Below are 24146 nucleotides of genomic sequence, written 5' to 3'. Positions count from 1 at the left end.
GAGTCATGGATTTATTGGGACTAGGGCATCACTGGTGCAGGTGAGAGTGCAGGTGAGCAAATCAGCCCCTGAAGCATTATCATGGCGAGTGGAGGGCCAAAGGCTGGAGAGTTGGAATTTTGAAATTGCAGCTGTAAATAAATTGTCGGATAGATTTTTTCAGAGGCAGATACTGCAGAAAGTAAAGATGGGGATGTGGAATGTGAGTGGGCAGTGGGCCCAACAAGTGTTGAACGATTGCATTGGTTTGATGCGGTGGAAGTAGTGAGGCCCTGTGAGATGGTGAGGTCAAGGTGGTGTCTGTGAACATGGATTGGGGATTTGACATGGAGGGAGAGATTATGGGAGGATCAGAGGTCAGTGAACTGAGAGGGAAAACATGATGAATCAAGATGGAGGTTGAAATCACTGCAGACCCTCGGTGAAGTGGCTGAGAGAGAAAATTAGTGAATTCTATGGACAGAGTAAAGCAATGTCATAAATAATGGGTCCGATTCAAGTTTTGCAGTCATGCCACATCCAGTCATTACTGGTGGGGGACTATTTAACAGCTGACAGGAGATAAGGCTGCATAAATATCCCCATCCTCAAAGATTGGGGAGCCAGCACATGACTGCAAAAGACAAGGCTGAAGCATGTTCAACCATCTTCAAACAGAGGTGCTGAGTGGATAATACATCTCGGCCTCCTCCTGCTGTCCCCAGCATCACAAGTGCCAACTTGCAGCCAATTTGATTTGGTCCATGTGGTATGAAGAAATGGTTAAATGCACTGAACACAGTAAAGTCTATGACATCCCAGCAGCAGCACCAAGACTTGTGCTCCACATCTAATCACAACCCTAGCCATGCTGTTAAACATAGGGAATAGGAACATGCAAAATCGGAGCAGGAGTAGGCTATTCAGCCCATTGAGCCTGCACTGACATTCAAACAGATCCTGGATGAACTTCTACCTCAACATCATTTTCCCCACTATCTCCATCTCCCCTGATGTCGTTAGTCTCCAGAAATGTAATGATTTCTGTCTTGAACATGCTCAATGACTGAGCTTCCAATGCCCCCTGGGGTAGAGAATTCCAAAGATTCACCACCCTCTGAGTAAAGAAATTCCTTCTCGTCTCAGTGTTAAATGGCCTGCCCCTTATTCTGAGACAGTGCCCCCTGGATCTAGACTCACCAGCCAGGGGAAACATCCTATCCACATCGTCCCTGTTACACCCGGTAAGAATTTTGTAAGTTTTAATGAGATCACCTGACGTTTTTCAAAACTCCAGAGAATACAGGCCCAGTATCCTCAACCTCTCCTCATAATACAATCCTGCCATCCCAGGGATTAGTCTGTTGAAGCTCCATTGCACTTGCTCTCAGGCAAGTACATCCTTCCTTAGATAAGGAGACCAGAACGGTACACAATACTCCATGTGAGGTCTCACCAGAGCCCTGTACTATTGCAGAAAGACATCTTTACTCCTCTACACAAATCCCCTTGCGATGAAGGCCAACATACCATTTGCCTTCCTAATTATTTGCTGCACCTGCGTGCTAGCTTTTAGTAGCTCATGAACAAGGACACCCAGGTTTCTTTGGACTCCAAATTTCCCAAACTTTGATCATTTGAGGAATGCTCTGTGGGTGTTCCTACACCACATGGACTGCAGATGTTCAAGAAGGCAGCTCAGCACCACATTCTCAAGGGCAATTAGAGATGGGCAACAAATGTTGGCATTGTCAGCGGTGGCAACATCCCTTGGATGAATAAGAAAGAAAATATCTTGGGGTGTTCTCCAAGATGAAGGTTAGTGGGAGAAAAAAGACACCAAGGGTTATCCCTGTATTCCAGGGTGATTCTGGGATGGTGAGCAGTGTTGAGGGAGCAGGGGAGAAGCCGATAATGTGTAATCTGGAGCAGCCAGATGTGGCGGTGAGTGGTGAAACCAGTTGTCTGTCATACCCATTGCTGAGATCAGGGTGGACCCGGGGGAATGGAGAGGAACCTATGTCCACCTTGTAGACTGAAGTGTGATTTTAGTTACTCTGTAAATAGTTACAAACACAAAGGAGCCGATTGAAATTGCTGTCATTGAGAAATCTTTTTGGGCCGTGTTGTGAGTGAAGGAGCCGGGTGCAATTCAAACTTTCAGCCGCTGAATCACTTCGGTGCCCCGTGTGCATTCAGCCCGGACTGACCCGCCCCTTCCCCGCTTCTGCAGCCGGTTCCCCACCGATCACAAGCCCATAAAACTCGGCTCCGATTCAGCAAACGGCACAAGATCGAGAAGCGCTGATTGGGTGACGGCTCGAAGCTGAAGAAGAAGTTCCTGAAATGTCTGACTCGAAGCCCTGTGTGTGCCTGGATGGTGAGTGGTGACTGGTGTCAGTCCTTTCAGCACAGTGTCCCGGCTCAGTCTCACTGAGGGGCTGCAGCATTGTAGGGGAGGCTGTTTCTGAAAGTCACTGGAGAAGAGAATGTGACAAAGAGCCGGGCCTCCTCCACACGGGGGGGCATTTCTCAGGGTTTTCCCACAACTCAGTGTCTGTGTTTTTCCTGTTTTCAGGATCCTGCTCCTGTGAAAACACCTGCAGGTGCTCCGACTGCCGATGTCCCAGCAGCAAAGCTGGACGCTGCCGGAAAAGTGAGTAACTGTGGGAGAGTTTAAAACTCCTCACATTGTGTTTATGTGACAGATAGTTCTAGGCAGAACTCAGAGAGGAACACGATAGAAAAGTACATGATCAGTGATTTCACCTGATTTATTTCCCATCAGATTTATTCAATGTCCAATCGAAAGAATCTGGAGACAGGAACCCTGCTGGTTAAAGAAGTGTCTTAGTTTTACATCAGGAAGTGTTGATATTATAGACTTCACACTAGAAATAGTGTTGTAGAGACAGTGACAGTTACATCTTCACCCAAACTCTCTCACACAGTGTTGTGATGCTGAGCCTCTTCAGGTGGGTAACTTGGAGATATGACAGGGATTAGTTTGTGAGGGAGGAGCTGAGGGCTGTAATGGGAGGTCCTGGGGGTGTTTCAGTGAATTCACTCATCGTTCCTGATTTCTGTCTTTGTCCTCTCCTCTCAGGTTGCTGCTCTTGCTGTCCTGCAGGATGCACGAACTGCGCCAATGGCTGTGTGTGTAAAGGGAATCCCTCTGACAAATGTAGCTGCTGTTCCTGAACAACAGGCCCTTCAGGCACAATAGATGAAATAGATGTCCATATGTACTGTATTCCGCAAGCTGCTGTCCTCAGTTTCGATATCTTGGTGAGATATGTGTTTATGTAAAGTAATGAAAAATGTCTGAATATTGTTGAAATTCTGATTTTTGTATCAAGAATAAAAAATTTTTCAGTATTTGAAGTTCAGTCATATGTGCTATTGTGTTTCTTGACGATGTGATTTTGCTAATAACAGCACAAGATCTAGGAAATGAGTTGAGTCTAACTTTACCATTTAGACACATGGCATAACATAAGTCACATTTGCATCTGTCACAGTCTGGTCAATGAGGTTAAACAACGTGATGATGGACTAATGTCGAAAATGGTGGAGTGAATGAATCAATGGCGGTTCTGCTGACCCTCTCATCCACGAATGTGGCAGCATGCTACTGTCGAATGCACCAGAAATTGGTTGTAATCTTGCCACCTCTGACTGTTAACTGTGCACCCTAAGGTTAATTTTCAAATATTCTTTGGAAGTATTGGCAGAAATGCAGACTCCTTCAGAGATTTGTGAACTTGCTTCCCCAGGTATTGCTGTTTCTGCACTCCCAATAAAGTTGTATCATTTATTTCACATTGTATCTCCACATTCTTTGTTTAAAACCTATCAAATCACATTTCTGTGCCTTAAATTTCATCTGTCAGATGACTGCTCATTTTACCACTCTGTTTCCTTGAGCCTCATCATTGCTGACTACTACATCCCCTCTATACCGGTTAAGGTTCCTAACTTGTGGAAGGCCAAACATTTAATTCTTGTTATCCAATTTTCTCCTATCCAATCTTAACTTCTCTGTTACTGCTACATAGAGAACATTCTTCTCTACAGAGAAGAAAGTGACAAAAATACACCTCGTACCTTAACAATGACCTCTGCCATCATACGAAGGTTGGCTTTTCAGTTCCTAATCAGCCCCACATTCTGCTTTGACTACTCTTTCACCATTGACATGTTTAATAGGGAAAATCCACATTCTGAGTGAAGGTGCTGAAAATTTCGATTTATTTTAAAAGGCTAGCCATGAACAGCAGCTCGAGTGCCAAAGCATACACAGACAATCACAGCCTTACAAGAAAGCTAAAAACTTGTACAAAGGGCTCAGCTGTAAATTTGCAATTAGGAAATGGGAGACACACACGGTCGGGGACACGGGATGACTCGATCAAGAAATGGGGAAGGCCATTTCACACCGTCTGATAGCCTCGAACCGCATCCAGTCAGCCCCTGTAAACCTTTTGTATAGATCAAACATACATTCTTTGCTATCTTCAAAAGGACAATGCCCTGTCTCTGCACTGTAATTACTGTACAAGGACACAATTATCAGCCCACCGGGAGGTCCTTGCGCTGTGGCCTTTGTCTAACTAATACCATTAAGTTTTAACTGATAGTAAAAAATATATAAACTGTGCCTATTGAACCTCGGTGGAGAATCACCTGGATTGCCCAGCATTTGCTCCCTGCATGCGTAATAAAGGAACCACTTGAATATTGCATCTGGACTCCGAGGATTGAAATTTTGTACCAGAATATTCATCTGACCTTTCAATTGGTGCTGTGAGCTGGGTACAAGGGATGCAGGATAATGACAGGGAACTGGGACAAGTCACAGTGTGAGTACATTTTTATTCATTCTAAATCCGACTCCGTCCCGACCCAGGAAGTGTCAGGTGCCCCGTGTATCCGAAACCTAAGCTGCAGGCAGTAGTTCAAGGGGTGGTAAGGGTGGGGTAGAAACGCTTGTATTATAGATTGTTGTAATTACATCCGGTATTAGTTGCAAGTAACGAGTTTGGTCAGAAAGGACCCAGGTAAGGACCGTATTGCTGACGACAACTATACACTGACCATCTTACCCAGTTATGGCCAGTAGTGGCAAACTCGAATAGGGATGAGAGGGATCCATAACACTGCATTTAGCTGACAAAATAAGAAATTGATAGGCAAAATGATAAAGAACAATTGGAACCCATTTGACTCACCCACTGATCAAAGAAAATGGTAGGATAATCTGAAAAAAGATGATAAAGCATGGATCCTAATGTTAAGACAACATGTAGAGTTACTGCAGAGTAAGAAAGTAAATAGAATGTTGGCCAACAAATCCCAAAATGAAGAGCTAGTACAGGCAAAAAAAATCTCATGTCAGTTTCGCCAGCTTTAACACAGCCACCAGTAGCTCCACAATACACAGATAATGGAGATTGCAACGGGCTGGCGGAACAGACAGCAGGATATGAGGAACAATGGGAAGTGGGTTGGGAATCACCACCCCCATATCCCGTGGCCCCAATTAAGATAGCATATGTGCCCCTGGTGCCTGACAACCAGGCAGACCAGACACAGCAGCAAGCTGATTTCCGAGCCTTCAGAGCAGAAATAGCACAAGTCTTAGGGCAAGCCCCAATTAATTGGAATATAATGACTGGAATAAAACAAGAAAAGGGTAAGGGTGCCCATGAATATGGCAATTGGAAGTTTGAGGCATATTGTAACTACGGGGGTGTAGGTGCCGTGCCGAACCAAGACGATGTACAGTTTATGCAATTGTACAAGAATGTCCTTAGCCTGGCCCACTGGCTAATCCTAGACACCGGGCTAGTAGACAAGAACACATAGGATGAGCTAGAAAGATGGGCCACTGGGGTAGGTCCATAGGGAAAATGTAGATAAAGGTGTAGGCAGCGGAGGTTACAGACCCCACTGAAACAGTGGCCACCACGACAGCTGTCCCTAAACCCGAGGTGTCCTTTCATTGTAAAAACCCAGGGCATAAGCAAAATGAGTGTAAAACCCAAAGGCGAGACAACCACCGGCACTCCGCAATTGCCATAGGTTAGGACATACAGAAAGAGACTGTTGGGCAAAAGGCGGCGGGGCCAAGGGGAGGGGACCCTGACAAAACAAGGCAACACAAAATCCCAACAGCATCTCAGCGAATCCGATGGACATGTCGAACTCCCAGCTGATCAGTATCATTGAGAACCTGACCAAGACAAAGCCCCAATAGGTAGCACCAACCCCCGAGGAAGGAACCGACCCTCGCACATACATAACAGCATTGTTAGGGGGCCGGCAATGTGATATGTTAGTAGACATGGTGGCATCGGTATCCATATCTGCTTTAGATTTGCCATTGACCAGGCATTCTATAACTATTCAGGGAGTAGGGGGACAAGGAGTAAGTGCATACAAGCGCCAAACCCAGGTGTTAGAAATAAAAGGGTTGTTAATCCCAGCCCAATTCTGGGTCTGTAAGAACCCCGAAGGTACAATACTGGGTGTAGATATATTAAACAAATTAGATGTACTAGTAGACCATAGGAATAAGCAGATAATTTGGACAGATAACTGGGAGAAGATACAGAAAACGAAGAGGAGACAGGCTCTAGCCAAAAATATAACCATTCTGGGAAGCGCCTCAGTGATAACAAGGGGTTGGTCCTGGGACGGGACATACGGACTCCTGTGCCAGGCACTACCTGAGGTATGGGCGAGTACCAAACTGGACTGTGGGCTAATTGATACCCCACCAGTTGTGATCCCTGGGCCGCTCCACCAGGCCCACAAACAATACCCCATGAAACCAGAGGCCATGAATGTTGTGGAGGGAATTGTGAAAGAACTCGCAGCTCAGGGAATCCTGAGGCCAACCACCTCAACCACCAACTCCCCAGTATGGCCGGTCAAAAAGCCCGACGGGTCATATCGATCGACAATAGATTATACAGCATTGAACAAGTTAACACCATGGGAGCACTTAATAGTGTCAAGTCCCATGACCATCTTTAACGGATTGAAACATCAGATATTTACAGTTTTAGATATAGCCAATGGATTTTGGTCAATACCACTGGACCAGGAATACCAAGATATATTCGCTTTCACGGTGGGAGGGAGACAGTATACCTGGGCGAGGCTCCCACAGGGATTCCACAACAGTCCAAACATCTTCCATTGGGTCACGAGTGAGAAGCTGAGTCAGTACAATGTAGAGCCATACAACAGTACAATCTTACAATAATTAGATGATATCATAATTGCGTCAGAATCAGAAAGGGGCCACATTGGATCTCTCTTGGTGGTCTTAAGGACACTGAAAAATACTGGATTTAGGATAAACCCCAAAAAAGGTGCAAGTGGGGCAAATACTGGTTAGATACTTAGGACATGAGATCAGTCAGGGAAATAAGATCTTACCACAGGACAGGAAAATATCCATCGCAGACATGCCTCGCCCCATTACAGTAAGTGGGGTCTGAAAGGTCATGGGGCTGTTCAACTACAGCCGCAACGTCCTACCCCAGTTTGCAGCAAAGGCCGCGCCGATACAGAGGTTAGTAAAGGGAGGAAAGCCCAGGACAGAAAAGATCGAATGGGGAACAGAGAAAGAGACAGTGTATACAGAGTTGGAGGCTGGTTTCATGTCAGCAGCGGCCCTCAAGCTACCCGACATGTCCCGACCGTTCCACGTCTACAGCAGTATAGATGGGGATTTTTACAATGCAGTAGTGAGACAACAACGAGGAGAAAGTATGAGACCCGTAGCATATTATTCCACACAGCAGTCCCCTGTAGTGAAGGGACTGGCCAGGTGCATGGCAGCGCTAGACTGTGCTGCGTGGGCAGTCCGGGTGTCTGAACCTGTCACCATGTCTGGATAAATAATACTGCACGCCCAGCATACTTGAGTGGAGTTGTGAAACACTGGGAAACTGGAAGCAGTGTCAGACTCCAGATGGGCAGCATGGGAAGCTGTGTTACTACCAAAAGATAAGGCAGTACAGATCATTAGGGATACTAAAGTTAATCCAGCAAAAGGGATGATATCCGAAGGGGAACTGCACCAGTGTCAGATGAGATTAGACCAAGAGGTGGAGGGGGGCATCTCAGATGAACCATTTGAGAACCCAGATTTGACCCTCTATGTGAATGGATCTAGGAGCTACATAAACAGGCAATTTCGGACTGGGATGGGCAGTCGTAGACCAGAACGAAGAGGCTGTCCTAAAAGACGGATTAGAAGGGGCCCTGTCAGCTCAGGTAGCCGAACTGATTGCCCTTACGGAAGCCCTCAAAGCGGCTAAAGACAAGAGGGTGAACGTGTATACTGACAGCCGGTATGCATTCGGGGAAGTCCACGACTACATGGCAGCATGGAATAGGAGGGGATTCATCACCTCAGGAGGGGGGCACATAACGCACGAGAATGTAGTACGAGAGTTAGTGGAAGAAGCTCGGGCGCTGCAAAGGCAGCAGTTATTAAATACAGGTGCATAGGAATATGGAAAACCAGCAACAAGGGGGTAATATGCTTGCAGACGCAGCTGCCAAAGAAGCAGCCGAGAAAGAGGAAATGCGCGTAGTCCGGGTGGCTGCATATAGCCCAGAGGAGGTGAACGTGCAGAAATTACAGGGAGATATAGATCACATGGAGAAGGAAAAATGGAGAAGGGCAGAGGCAACCATGGGAAAAGACGGAATTTGGAGGAAAGGGTTGTTAGCAATGGCCCTGAATTGTATACAATGCACCCTGTTGAAACTGTATCATGAACCAGACCACAGCGGACGGGGCAGTATGCTCAGTAGACTGCTTCGTAACTGGTGGTAGACTGGCACTGGCAGAGATGTAGCCAAGTATTGTCAGAGATGCATCATCTGGGGCCAGCATAACCCTGGGAAACCGATCAAAGTAAGGCTAACCGATCAAAGTAAGGCTATAACACCAGCTGCGCTCCAAGGGCTCATGGGAAAACCTACAGCTAGATTTTACGGGACCCCTTCCCGATAGCAGGGAAAAGAAATTCTGCCTGGTCAGAATTGACCAGTTCACTAGATGGGTGGAGGCTTTCCCCACCAGGGACTGCAGCGCCACCACGGTCACAAAGATCCTCACTTTTGAAGTAGTACCAAGGTGGGGAACCCCTTTACAGATGGATTCGGATCAAGGAACGCATTTTACGGGCAGTGTTAAGAAAAGGACGTGTGAGATGCTTGGGGCAAAACAGAAATTTCACGTACCTTACCATCCACAAAGCTCAGGAATGGTAGAACGTATGAACCGCACATTAAAAAACGCTATTGGAAAGGCAGTCACAGCAACTGGTAGGGGATGGGTGGATGTGCTACCCTGCATATTGATGTGACTGAGGGCTACCCCTAACAGAACAACTGCATTAATCCTTTATGCATTAAGGACCTGGAAGGCTATGCGCTTGCCAGGGGACTTAGCCACCGGAAGCGAGGATATGGGACCCATCAGAAATAAAATTAACAGCTATATTAAGCAATTTGGTGGACAACTAAAGGAATTACAACAGGAAGTGAGGTACCAACAGTTTATCAGGTATTTAGCAGAGAGGACAAAAGGGGGACCCCCTTCACCACCAGCTGAGGTCGGAGACATGGTGTTTGTTGAAATTGCCCCGAGCCAACCAGGTTTTGACCCAAAATGGACTGGATCTTACAAAATTATTTTGACCAGTGATTCATGTGCCTGCGTTGATACGAAGGGAAAAGGTAGGTGGAAACACTGGTCGCAACTGAAAAGGTATGATGTATGTAAGAAAGACTGAATTACCGGGCAGTGGGGGGAAAATGGGCAACGAGCAGTCTATACTGTGTTAGCCAAGTGGTTTAGGATTCATTCCCAATCTGGAGTACTGGCCATCTGAAAGGCAAAGGGGGATCCTCAACTATGGGGAGGGTCACCATGGGCTGTGCACAAGGAGGGGTGAAAAGGAGAAAGCTGCCTCTTATATATGACCTAACCCCTGGTGATCACCAGCAGTATGCTTCATTACAGAAATAACAATAACCGGGTAACCTCCACGCCAAGATGGAAAAAAGCTGGGTGTCGATAATCATTACCAGGGCCCTGGCTATTGCAGCCACCAGCATACAGAACATAAACCGTGAAGCAGCGGCTGGTATGGGCTTATACTACAAGAATGTCAGCAACGGATATTACGTGAAAGGAGGTGTGAATGTCACAACGGAAAAGTCAATGCTCTTCAAGTGTGGCACTGGGCTTATGCAACTATCCGTTGGAATGAGCGCTGGAGAGAGTCTAGGACAGAGTTCGCATATGAGAATGGAACTCCAATGGAAAAATGAGGGCCCAATATGCATCCAGATCAGCGATGGTTCAGACAGACCCTGGACATGTGCAAAGGAGGCACAGGTCCAGATACAATGTGTGAGAGATTTTTCGCAATTTACCTTCACACCCCGGGACAACAACAACTGGGGTCACTGTCCCGGGGAGGAGGACTTGGGAATGACAGATACCTGGCATTGGATCTTGAGGGCTAAACACGCAGAGTTGACTACAACGGCGGACCCCCGGACTGACACCACTCCGCTATCACAGGACACCATAACACCACAGAGACTTTCTTGCCCAGACATGAACCCTGGGCCACAAAATGGACTGGTACTGTATATGGACAGTGAACTATTGTATGATTAATGTTAAACATGAAATTGTACCGGTAATTGTGAACCTGGCAGGTATACAACTGCCTGAGTATTGCAGTAACCAAGCGCCCCTACGAAAACTGTACAAATTACTGAGTAAGGCTGTGATTAGTCAGGCGGCCGATGCCACGGGCGCCACTAGATTCAGGGGACATGCTGCTTTCCACCGCCAGAAGAGAGGGTTAGTTAACAATGTACTGACAGGGGTGAACACAGGGACTTCCCTGGTAAACTCTCTCGACATTCAAGGAATCAACTCCAAGGTCACGAATCTTAAAGGAATCATGAGGCAGCTGCTCATAAGAGCAGCGAGGGGCAGAGAAATGGCAGCGGCCTTTGGGGGGCAAGAGTGTGGCATCTCTATTGGAAAGTGTACACATTATAGACACCCATGCTAAAACCAGCAACCAATTAATAGAAAGGGAGGAACGACAAGAGGACAGCACCCAAAAAAGCCAGCAGTGCCATGCTTATGGCCAGGGGATGATTGGGCAATTAAAACACAATCTGGCCCAGATCCAAAGGGGGGAGGTACCGGGCTGGATCAACAGTACCCGGTCACAGGGGAAGGCCAAGAACCCAGGTGTCATTGACGCCTGTACATTGAAAGGAATGACCAGGGTGTATCTGGTGATTCAGAATTGCACCACAAACCAATTGTACGTGATAGGCATGGTATTGGCAATCTCCTAAGTCACAGCAGACACAGGACCGCACCCTCAGTACCAACATTGGGTTAATCCGAGACAATGAGTCCCTCCGGTACTACCCCATAAACATGCATGCCAAAGACAAGAATCAGGGCATACATGGGGTATCACTGAGCGGGTGCAGGAGGAAAGGTAGCCTCACGATTTGGCCCCATCCAGTCAGAACGGGGGGGGGCTGGACTCGTGCGGGTACAACCGAATGGAGGGTTGTATGCTAGAAATTACCCACAGAGAAAACCATCACACCCACTCAGGATACAAGGGAAAGGGGGAATACTGTGTGACAACTACTGAGCAGTCATACATGTATGGAAGCCTACATTGCAACATCACCACACCAACTTCTGCTTTAAACCCCGGCTCCCGGTTACTATTGGACACACACAAGTGGTGTACATCCAACAAAGGGGTCAGGTCTCAATCAACACCTCCGACACACACTGGAACATTATAAGGAACCTAAGCAGGCCCCAATTCCCCACCTTCCCGAAAATCTGACAACGATTAAGGGTGACTTATGAAAGGTGATTAAACAGTATTACGTGTTACAGGCAGTGTTTAAAAGGCTAATCAATGAAATGGAAGATCAAATGAGAAATCCGAAATGGTGGGAGCAAGTGGGAGGTGAATGTGGATATGCACCCATGGATAAGAATAATCTCTCATATACTCGTCGCAGTGCAGCTAGTGTTAGCATTGGGGTGGGGAATTGCAGCATGTCGCACCTGTAAGAAGGAAGCCCTTAGACAGGACAAAAATAATGTTAAAGGAGCAACAACGGCTGCTGGGACAGAACACAATATTAATGTAGTAGGGTCCCAGCTTCCCATCTTGGTGGCCGCGCACCACCAGAAAGACAGGAGTCTCGGACATTAGGAAGCTTAAAAACTTGGGGAGAGATCCAGGTGATGCCATGGCCTGTAGGGCTTGCTCGGATCAGCACCACCGGAGCCGTGACAGAACCATCGGATGCAGATTAATTGGCTAGCTTAACCTAATGGTTACGGACCCAAAAGGGGGGGGGAACTGAGGATGCAGAAAATTTGGATTTATTTTAAAGTGCCAGCCAGGACCAGCAGTGAGGGCACAAAAGCATATACAGACAATCACAGCTTTAAATGAAAGCTAAAAATTTGTACAAAGGGCTCCGCTGTCAATTTACAATTAGGAAATGGGAGACACACACGGGCGGGGACACGAGATGACTTGATTAAGAAATGGGGAAGGCCATTTCACACCATCTGATAGCCTCGAACCGCATCCAGTCAGCCCCTGTAAACCTTTTGTATAGATCAAACATACATTCTTTGCTATCTTCAAAAGGACAATGCCCTGTCTCTGCACTGTAATTACTGTACAAGGACACAATTATCAGCCCACCGGGAGGTCCTTGTGCTGTGGCCTTTGTCTAACTAATACCATTAAGTTTTGACTGATAGTAAAAAATATACAAAGTCTGCTCATTTGAACCTCGGTGGAGAAGCGCCTGGATTGCCCAGCGTTTGCTCCCCGCATGCATAATAAAGGAACCACTTGAATATTTCACCTGGACTCCGAGTGTCGAAATTTTGTGCCAGAGTATTCCTCAGACCCTTCACGTCAAAGCATCATTTTCTGCAATGTGGTCTGTTTAGACACTAACTCATTCCCCACATGTTGTAGTGTCATTGGAAATGTCATTTCATTAAGGAAGAGAATGACTCTTATTACAGGAATTGAAGTAGTTTCTTTATTTACACTTTCAAAAAATATAATTTCAGAAACAATTTATTCACTCTTATTGGTTCTTATATACACAAAACTTATCAGGATATAGATACTGAGCACAGCAGCTTGTGGAATACAGTACATATGCACAATATTTCATCTATTGTGCCTGAAGGGCCTGTTGTTCAGGAACAGCAGCTACATTTGTCAGAGGGATTCCCTTTACACACACAGCCATTGGCGCAGTTCGTGCATCCTGCAGGACAGCAAGGGCAGCAACCTGAGAGGAGAGGACAAAGACAGAAATTAGGAACAATGAATGAATTCACTGAAACACTCCCAGGGCCTCCCATTACAGCGCTCAGCTCCTCCCTCACAAGCTAATCTGTGTCATATCTCCAAGTTACCCATCTGAAGAGACTCAGCATCACAACACTGTGTGTGAGAGAGTTTGGGTGAAGATGTAACAATCACTGTCTCTACAACACTATTTCTAGTGAGAAGTCTATAATATCAACACTTCCTGATGTAAAACTAAGACATTTCTTTAACCAGCAGGGTTCCTGTCTCCAGATTCTTTCGATTGGACATTGAATAAATCTGATGGGAAATAAATAAGGTGAAATCATGGATCTTGTACTTTTCTATCGTGGTCCTCTCTGAGTTCTGCCCAGAACTATCTGTCACATAAACACAATGTGAGGAGTTTTAAACTCTCCCACAGTTACTCACTTTTCCGGCAGCGTCCAGCTTTGCTGCTGGGACATCGGCAGTCGGAGCACCTGCAGGTGTTTTCACAGGAGCAGGATCCTGAAAACAGGAAAAACACAGACACTGAGTTGTGGGAAAACCCTGAGAAATGTCCCCCCGTGTGGAGGAGGCCCGGCTCTTTGTCACATTCTCTTCTCCAGTGACTTTCAGAAACAGCCTCCCCTACAATGCTGCAGCCCCTCAGTGAGACTGAGCCGGGACACTGTGCTGAAAGGACTGACACCAGTCACCACTCACCATCCAGGCACACACAGGGCTTCGAGTCAGACATTTCAGGAACTTCTTCTTCAGCTTCGAGCCGTCACCCAATCAGCGCTTCTCGATCTTGTGCCGTTTGCTGAATCGGAGCCGAGTTTTATGGGCTTGTGATCGGTGGGGAACCGGCTGCAGAAGCGGGGAAGGGGCGGGTCTGTCCGGGCTGAATGCACACGGGGCACCGAAGTGATTCAGCGGCTGAAAGTTTGAATTGCACCCGGCTCCTTCACTCACAACACGGCCCAAAAAGATTTCTCAATGACAGCAATTTCCCAACATTTCCTGTGGAGTCAGCGTGTGTTTGAGCGTCTGCAACACGTCCCACCCCCACAGTGTGGGGGAGTCCAGGACTGCACTCTCTGTTTTGCATATTTGCTGCTTTCTCATTGCTCTGCGAGATCCTGTGTCCCAGAGAGTTTCTCACCTGTTTTGATGTCTAACAGAGTTTACATTGATGCTGTGCTTTCAATGGGCAGCACATTTCAAAGCCCCAGTCTTTGGAGAGATGAGAATTGATCAGTTTTGTCTGATCAGTGTGAGGAACCTGGAGTACAGGTGACCTTTGAACCGTGTGCACCGTCCTGTCAGATTAAAGGCTGAATTTCTGTACACAACAGCCAGAACTTGTATTTATAAAGCGCCTTTAGTTTCGTAAAAACGTCCGAAGTCACTTCACCGGAAATTTATCAGGCAACAATTGTGAAAACTAGGATGTGATTTTTAAATGATGTGAGTTGAGGGCGAGGGCAGGGGGATAAGTGAGATATAGTTTAGCCTGGTGGGCTGGTGGAACGGGTTGAAGCTGCAGAGGCATCTGATGAGATAATCAGAGAGATCGATGGAGGCCATTCGGCCCATTCATTCTTAGACAAAGAAGTCAGTGAGCTCCTGGCACTGATTGTTGGAGGTGAGGGTGGAGTCGACAAGGTGGAGGGGTTTAGAAATATGGTTTGTGGTACAGAACAGGTGTTAGGGGTTAACTTTACATTCCGGGGTGATCCTGGATTAGTGAACAGTTTTAACAGGCTCATTATTGTGTAATTTCCTGCAGCAATATCAGGAGGTGGATGGGTAAACCAATTACCCACCTGTCCATTCAGCTCCCTGTGCCTTGAGCTTAAAGGAACAGAGATGAGGTCATTACCAGGTGGAATAGTTAAAGTGAGAGAGAGTCATGGATTTATTGGGACTAGGGCATCAATGGAGCAGGTGAGAGTGCAGGTGAGCAAATCAGCCCCTGAAGCATTATCATGGCGAGTGGAGGGCCAAAGGCTGGAGAGTTGGAATTTTGAAATTGCAGCTGTAAATAAATTGTTGGGTAGTTTTCTTTCAGAGGCAGATACAGAAGTAAGTAAATATGAGGATGCGGGATGTGCGTGAAGAGTGAGACCAAGAAGTGATGAAAGATGGCCTTGGATAGATGTGGTGCAAGTAGTGAGACCCTGTGAGATGGTGAGATCAAGGTGGTATCTGTGAACATGGATTGGGGATTTGACATGGAGGGAGAGATTATGGGGGGATCAGAGGTCACTGAACTGAGAGGGGAGAGAACATGATGAATCAAAATGGTGGTTGCAATCACTCTGGACCCTCGGTTAAGTGGCTGAGAGAGAATATTAGTGAATTCTATGGACAGAGTAAAGCAATGTCATAAATAACGTGTTAGATCCAAGTTCTGCAGTCAATGAACAAAGAAAAGTACAGCTCAGGAACAGGCCCTTCGGCCCTCCAAGCCTGCGCCGATCATATTGCCCGTGAACTAAAACACACTTCAAAGAACAAAGAAAAGTAGAGCACAACAAAGAAAAGTACAGCACATACTTTGCTTTTATATTCCATTCCTCTCTTTAGAAACCCAAGTAATCCACAATTTTTATTAAACCACCTTACGCTGCTGCCTTTAGGGGCTTGTGTATGTGGACACCAAGATCTCTCTGTCCATTTACACTTCTTGTGCCATTTACAGTGCACTCTCTTTCCACATTCGTTCTCCCAAAGTGAATCACTTCACATCTCTGTGCATTCAATTCCGTCTGCCATGTTTCTGCATATTTCATCATTCTGTCTGTTACTCTGAAACCTGGAACTATCCTCACCCCTGTATACTATCATATCATCTGCTAATTTTATAATTCTGCTCCTTGAACCATATGGTTTATAAAAATTGCGCAGAATAATCAATAGACCCAAAACTGACCCTTGGGGAGCACAACTGCAAACCACCTTCCAGTTTGAAAGACATCCCTTTGCTTCTTGAATATATTTTTACAGTTAAGGCAACATCGAACAATATTGTGAGCTATACTAACCACAAGAAAAGAAAACCGATAAAAAGAGTCATTGATGCACAAAGTGAGATGTGCAGATACATAATTTTTATTACACTGTCATTTGAAGAAAAGAGCACTAGAGGGCAGACTGACAAAGGTGACTGACCATTTCAAATTTATGATACAGGATCAATTGGCAAAATAGACAAATCATGAAGACTCGAAACGTCAACTCTTTTCTTCTCCGCCGATGCTGCCAGACCTGCTGAGTTTTTCCAGGTAATTCTATTTTTGTTTTTAAATTTACCTGTAGTTTACTGTATTACTTAACAGATACAATTATCAATTATTTAATGTACTTTAAATTGGCAGTATTGAAAATCACTAGTCACAGGCAAGATTAACTAATCACTGAGATATTGCAACTGGGTACAAGAAGCAGTGGCATTAATCAGCTTAAAGAAATAGTTGAAAGTGTCAATGAGTTCATTGTTTGACTTAATAACTGCAAAACCTTAGAATTTTAAGTACTTTAATGCTTGTGAGAGAGACATTGGGTGGGTCTAGCATGGATGTGATGCCTTCCAACACTCACTGTATATTAAGCACAGCATCAGTGTGAGACTGAACCCATGGAATTGTGTACCAGCAAAATACGTTTGGATGGAGACAAAACTAATGAAAATTAAATTTTCAAATTCCATACGTCTTTTTTTTTGACATTTTTGAACTATGGATCACTGTACAATTGGAAGTCATTGCTGTTACACAATATGTTATTGTCTCTTCCATTACAGTGATTGCTTTGCACATCCCAGTCCGACCACATCCAGTCATTACTGGTTGGGGACTATTTAACAGCTAACAGGAGGATGAGGCTGCATAAATATCCCCATCCTCAAAGATTAGGGAGCCCAGCACATGACTGCAAAAGACAAGGGTGAAACATGTTCAACCATCTTCAACCAGAGGTGCTGAATGGATAATATATCTCGGCCTCCTCCTGCGGCCCCCAGCATCACAGATGCCAATTTGATTTGGTCCACGTGGTATGAAGAAATGATTAAACACACTGAATACAGTAAAGTCTAGGACATCACAGCAGCAGCACTAAGACTTGTGCTCCGCATCCAATCACAACTCTAGCCATGCTGTTACACAAGAACATAGAGAATAGGAACATGGGAAATAGGAGCAGGATTAGGCTATTCAGCCCATTGAGCCTGCACTGACATTCAAACAGATCCTGAATGATCATCTACCTCGACGTCATTTTTCCCACTATCTCCATCTCCCCCGGTGTCATTAGTCTCCAAAAATCTACTGATTTCTGTCTTGAACATGCTCAATGACTGAACTTCCATAACCCCCTGGGGTAGAGAATTCCAAAGATTCACCGCACACTGCGTAAAGAAATTCCTTCTCGTCTCAGTCTTTAATGGCCTGCCTCTTATTCTGAGACTGTGTCCCCTGGATCTAGACTCACCAGCCAGGGGAAACATCCTATCCACATCGTCCCTGTTACACCCGGTAAGAATTTTGTAAGTTTCAATGCGATCACCTCGCAATGTTCAAAACTCTGGAGAATGCATGCCCAGTTTCCTCAATCTCTCTTTATAACACAATCCTGCCATCCCAGGGATCAGTCTGTGAACCTCCATTGCACCTTCTCTTCGGCAAGTATATCCTTCCTTAGAGAAGGAGACCAAAACTGTGCACAATACTCCAGGTGAGGTCTCACCAGGGCCCTGTACAATTGCAGCAAGACATCTTTACTCCTGTACACAAATCCCCTTGCGATGCATGCTAACATACCATTTGCCTTCCTAACTATTTGCTGCACCTGCATGCTAGCTGTTAGTAACTCAGGAAAAAGGACACCCAGGTTTCTTTGGACACCAAATTTCCCATCCTCTCACCATTTAAGGAATCCTCTGTTTCAGTACAGTTACATTCTGTTAATGCAGAAAACTGTCCCAGAATGGCCAAAATGCTAAAAGCAGGAACAATCCAATCCTGCCAAGTACTGTGCCAGCAGCCTGCTCTTCATTATGAACGAAGTGATGGGAGGTGACATGGACAGTGCTATCATGGGTCACTTGTTCACCGATCAGCTGCTCACTGATGCTCAGGTTGGGTTTCACTGGGCAAATCCTGGAACTCCCTCCCTAACAGCACTGTGGGTGTTCCTACACCACATGGAGTGCAGATTTTCAAGAAGGCAGCTCAGCACCACCTTCTCAAGGGCAATTAGAGATGGGAACAATTGTTGGCATTGTCAGCGGTGCCCACATCTCTTGGATGAATAAGAAAGAAAATATCTTGGGGTGTTCTCCAAGATGAAGGTTAGTGGGAGAAAAAAGACACCAAGGGTTATCCTTGTATTCCAGGGTGATTCTGGGATGCTGAGTAGTGTTGAGGGAGCGGGGGAGAAGCGGTTAATGTGTAATCTGGAGCAGCCAGATGTGGCGGTGAGTGGTGAAACCAGTTGTCTGTCATACCCATTGCTGAGATCAGGATGGACCTGGGGGAATGGAGAGGACCCTATGTCCACCTTGTAGACGGAAGTGTGATTTTAGTCAATCTGGAAATATTTACAAACACAAAGGAGTCAATTGAAATTGCTGTCATTGAGAAATCTTTTTGGGCCGTGTTGTGAGTGAAGGAGCCGGGTGCAATTCAAACTTTCAGGTGCTGAAAGAGCCAAGCCATGGCACCACGAATGGCCCAGCTGTACAGGAGGGGAGGAAGCAGAGCAGAAGGGCAGTACCGATAGGGGATTCTTTAGTTAGGGGAGCAGAGAGGTGTTTCTGTGGCCGTCAAGTGACTCCAGGGTGGTTTGTTGCCTCCCTGGTGCTAGGATTAAGGTTGTCACAAAACAGCTGCAGGACATTCTTGTGGAGGAGGGCAAACAGCCAGAGGTCATGGTCCACATTGGTACTAACAACATAGATAGGAAGGGGGATGTGATCCTGCAATCGGAATTTAGGGAGATAGGTAGAAAATTAGTAAGCAGGACCTCTAAGGTAGTAATCTTCGGATTATACCCAGTGCCACGTACAAGAGTGTACAGAAAAAGGAAGACGAGCGTTCCTTGACTGTGTTCAGGAGAATTTCTTACAGCAGTATGTGTCCAGCCCAACAAGTTGGAGGAACTGCCAGACCTGGTTCTTGGGAATGAGGTGGGCCAAGTAGATCAAGTAATGGTAGGGAAACATTTAGGGTACAGGGACCATTGTATCATAAGGTTTCGGTTTATGTGGAAAAGGATATTGGCCAATGCAGAGTAAGAATAATCAATTGGTAGAGTGCGGACTTCAATGGAGCAGGAACGGAGCTGGGCCGGATAGACTGGAACCAAAGCTTGGTGGCAAAAACATTAGTTGAGCAATGGGCTACCTTCAAAGAGGAGATGGTTTGGGCACACTCAAAGTATGTTCTCTCCAAAGGGAAGAATATTACAAACAAGCCCAGAGCTCCCTGGATGACATAGGAGGTAGAAATTAAGTTAAAGAAGAAAACGTGTGCTTACAAGAGGTTTCATGTAGCAAATACAATTGAGAACCAAGTTGAATACAGAAAGGATGTGAAAAAGGAAATACAAGAAGCAAAGAGTGGTTATGAAAAAGGACTGGCAGCTAACATAAAAGGAAATCCCAAAGTATCCTATATGCACATCAACAGTAAAAGGGTGGTAAAAGGAGTAGGGCCGATTAGGTGCCAAAAATAGGATTTACACATAAAGGCAAGTAGCATGGCTGAGGTGTTAAATGAATACTTTGCATCAATCTTTACCTATGAGGTAGATGCTGCACATGCCATGGTGACAGAGGAGGAAACTCAGACAATAAAAGTGTTTAAAATTGATAAGGAGGAAATATCGGATTAATGTTGATAAGGCGCTGCGGCCGGATGAGATGCATCCAAGAATATTGAAGGAAGTGAGAGTGGAAATTGCAGAGACACTAGCAATAATCTTTCAATGTCCCCTGGATTTGTGGCAGGTGCCAGAGGACTGGAGAATTGCAAACATTACGCCCTTGTTCAAAAAAGGTTGTAAGGATCTACCCTGCAATTACCGAACTTCGGTGGTGGGGAGATTTCCGGAAACAATTATTTGGGATAGAATTAATAGTCACATGGAAAAATTTGGGTTGATTTGGAACAGTCAGCATGGATTCATTAAAGGAAAGTCCTGTCTAACTAATTTTCTGGAGTTTTTTGAAGAGGTAACAGAGATGGTTGAGGAGGGCAAGGCTGTTGATGTGGTGTATATGGACTTCCAAAAGGCGCTCCACCTTCTCTGCTGGGGCACTCTTAGCTTTCTACATTCTGTACCTTCCTGGCAAGTGCTGAGCAGCATTTCCCTTCTTATTACCTTGCTCTTTTGCCTTGACTTGTCCATTTTATTTATCACATCTTCCCAAATTTGCCTTGCCCCCACCATTTCATTTAAAGCCCTCTCTACTGCCCTAGTTATATGACTCACCAGAACACTTATCTCAGCATGGTTCAGGTGAAGACCATCCCAATGGTACAGCTCCCACTTTCCGCGGTACTGGTGCTAGTGCCCCTGAATCAAAACCCATTTCTCCCACACCAAACATTTAGCCACGATTTTCACTCCCTAATCTGATTTGCCCTATGCCAATATGCTTGTGGCTTAGATAGTAATACAGAGACTATTACCTTTCAGGTTCTGCTTTTTAATTTAGCTCCTAGCTGCTCATATTCCCTCAGCAGAACCTCTTTCCTAGTTCTCCCTATGTCACTGCTACCTACATTGACCAAGACCACTGCAACCTACCACTCTAACTGCAAGTCCCTCCCCAGCCCAGAGCAGTGGCCCAAACCCTGACACCAGGCAGGCAACACAGCTGCATGAACTCTGACTCTCGGCTGCAGAGAACTGTGTCAATCCCCCTGACTATACTATCCCCAATTACCATTACATTCCCATTAACTCCCACTGCATGAATGTCGTCCTGTACCATGGTGCCAAGGATTAGTTTGCTCATCCATACAGGTTGCAAGAACATCGAACCTGTCGGACAATTGCAAAGATGAATCTCCTCCACTTTTACCTTTTGGGTCCCCATAGCTGTCTCATTTGCACTCACACCCTCCTCACTGCCACTGACCAAATTAAAAGACCCTATTCTAAGGGTGTGACTGCTTCCTAGTACAAAGTGTCGAGGTAACTTCCTCCCTCCCAGATAAAAGATACATTTACATTTCATGTCCGAAATATTCTGGTGCACACATCTGGGAGATTTTTCCATATCTTTCAGCCCTTGTGTGCATTATGATGGCAGTTCCCCAGAATGTGGATTTTCCCCATTAAACACATCAGTGGTGAAAGAGTAGTCAATGCAGAATGTGGGGCTGATTAGCCACTGAAAAGCCAACCTTTTGTCTGGAGGCAGAGGGCATGGTTAAGGTATGAGGTGTATTTTTGCAACTTTCTTCTCTGTTGAGAAGGATTTTCTCAAAACTACTTCCAAAGAATATTTTAAAATTAACCTTAGGATGCACAGTTAACAGACAGATGTGACTGGCTTACAACCAATTTCTGGTATATTTGACAGTAGCATGCTGCCACACTCGTGGATGAGAGGGTCAGCAGAACTGCCATTCATTCATTCACTCCACCATTTCTGACAATGGTCTATCATCACATTGTTTAACCTCATTGACCAGACTGTGACAGATGGTAATGTGACTTATGTTATGCCATGTGTCTTAATGGTAAAGTTAGACTCAACTCATTTCCTAGATCTTGTGCTGTTATTAGTACTATCACATCAGTATAAGTAACAGAATAACACTTATGACTGGACTTGAAATACTGAAAATTTATTTAACTCTTGATACAAAAATCAGAATTTCAACAATATTAACACAGTTTTCATTATTTACGTAAACACACATCTCATCAGGATATAGACACTGAGGACATGCAGCTTGTGGAATACAGTACATATGCACACAGGAATTGAAGTAGTTTGTCTATTTACACTTTCAAAAAATATAATTTCAGAAACAATTTATTCACTCTTGTTGGTTCTTATATACACACAACTTATCAGGATATAGACACTGAGGACATGCAGCTTGTGGAATACAATACATATGCACAATATTTCAGCTATTGTCCCTGAAGGGCCTGTTGTTCAGGAACAGCAGCTACATTTGTCTGAGGGATTCCCTTTACACACACAGCCATTGGCGCAGTTCGTGCATCCTGCAGGACAGCAAGAGCAGCAACCTGAGAGGAGAGGACAAAGACAGAAATCAGGAACAATGAATGAATTCACTGAATCACCCCCTAGGCCTCCCATTACAGCCCTCAGCACCTCCCTGACAAACTAATCTGTGTCATATCTCCAAGTTACCCATCTGAAGAGGCTCAGCATCACAACACTGTGTGTGAGAGAGTTTGGGTGAAGATGTAACTGTCACTGTCTCTACAACACTATTTCTAGTGAGAAGTCTATAATATCAACACTTCCTGATGTAAAACTAAGACACTTCTTTAGCCAGCAGGATTCCTGTCTCCAGATTCTTTCGATTAGACATTGAATAAATCTGATGGGAAATAAATCAGGTGAAATCATGGATCATGTACTTTTCTATCGTGTTCCTCTCTGAGTTCTGCCCAGAACTATCTGTCACATAAACACAATGTGAGGAGTTTTAAACTCTCCCACAGTTACTCACTTTTCCGGCAGCGTCCAGCTTTGCTGCTGGGACATCGGCAGTCGGAGCACCTGCAGGTGTTTTCACAGGAGCAGGATCCTGAAAACAGGAAAAACACAGACACTGAGTTGTGGGAAAACCCTGAGAAATGCCCCCCGTGTGGGGGAGGCCCGGCTCTTTGTCACATTCTCTTCTCCAGTGACTTTCAGAAACAGCCTCCCCTACAATGCTGCAGCCCCTCAGTGAGACTGAGCCGGGACACTGTGCTGAAAGGACTGACACCAGTCACCACTCACCATCCAGGCACACACAGGGCTTCGAGTCAGACATTTCAGGAACTTTTTCTTCAGCTTCGAGCCGTCACCCAATCAGCGCTTCTCGATCTTGTGCCGTTTGCTGAATCGGAGCCGAGTTTTATGGGCTTGTGGTCGGTGGGGAACCGGCTGCAGAAGCGGGGAAGGGGCGGGTCTGTCCGGGCTGAATGCACACGGGGCACCGAAGTGATTCAGTGGCTGAAAGTTTGAATTGCACCCGGCTCCTTCACTCACAACACGGCCCAAAAAGATTTCTCAATTGCAGCAATTTCAATCGGCTGCTTTGTGTTTGTAAATATTTCCAGAGTGACTAAAATCACACTTCAGTCTACAAGGTGGACATAGGGTCCTCTCCATTCCCCCGGGTGCACCCTGATCTCAGCAATGGGTATGTCAGACAACTGGTTTCACCACTCACCGCCACATCTGGCTGCTCCAGATTACACATTATCCGCTTCTCCCCCACTCCCTCAACACTGCTCACCATCCCAGAATCGCCCTGGAATACAAGAATAACCCTTGATGTCTTTTTCCTCCCACTAAGCTTCATCTTGGAGAACACCCCAAGATATTTTCTTTTTTATTCATCCAAGAGATGTGGGCATCGCTGACAATGCCAATGTTTGTTGCCCATCTCTAATTGCCCTGGAGAGAGTGGTGGTGAGCTGCCTTCTTGAACACCTGCAGTCCATGTGGTGTAGGAACACCCACAG

General features: G+C 45.7%; 4 long non-coding RNA genes across 4 annotated transcripts in view; 1 reads left to right on the top strand and 3 right to left on the bottom strand.

Annotated features, from left to right (window-relative positions):
• The first annotated feature begins 2219 nt into the window (after positions 1-2219).
• Positions 2220-3368, top strand: LOC144681938 (uncharacterized). The gene is made up of 3 exons (XR_013576882.1): positions 2220-2359; positions 2558-2635; positions 3086-3368. It is a non-coding gene; the product is annotated as an uncharacterized LOC144681938 (long non-coding RNA).
• On the bottom strand, positions 2341-16682 carry LOC144681939 (uncharacterized). Its single transcript, XR_013576883.1, has 2 exons — positions 16641-16682; positions 2341-2420 (listed from the first exon to the last, which is right to left on the bottom strand). It is a non-coding gene; the product is annotated as an uncharacterized LOC144681939 (long non-coding RNA).
• A 5482-nt stretch (positions 16683-22164) lies between these two features.
• The window catches only part of LOC144681951 (uncharacterized), a 69456-nt gene continuing 67474 nt past the window's right edge, over positions 22165-24146 (bottom strand). The window contains exon 4 of the long non-coding RNA XR_013576892.1: positions 22165-22179. This is a non-coding gene — a long non-coding RNA (uncharacterized LOC144681951). The remainder of the gene's footprint in view (positions 22180-24146) is intronic.
• LOC144681949 (uncharacterized) lies at positions 22256-23579 on the bottom strand. Its single transcript, XR_013576890.1, has 3 exons — positions 23416-23579; positions 23141-23218; positions 22256-22688 (listed from the first exon to the last, which is right to left on the bottom strand). It is a non-coding gene; the product is annotated as an uncharacterized LOC144681949 (long non-coding RNA).

This window comes from Cetorhinus maximus, chromosome 6 (assembly GCF_964194155.1).
Source record: "Cetorhinus maximus chromosome 6, sCetMax3.hap1.1, whole genome shotgun sequence".
Taxonomy (NCBI): Eukaryota; Metazoa; Chordata; class Chondrichthyes; order Lamniformes; family Cetorhinidae; genus Cetorhinus; species Cetorhinus maximus.
This window is presented reverse-complemented; position numbering and strand designations above follow the sequence as displayed.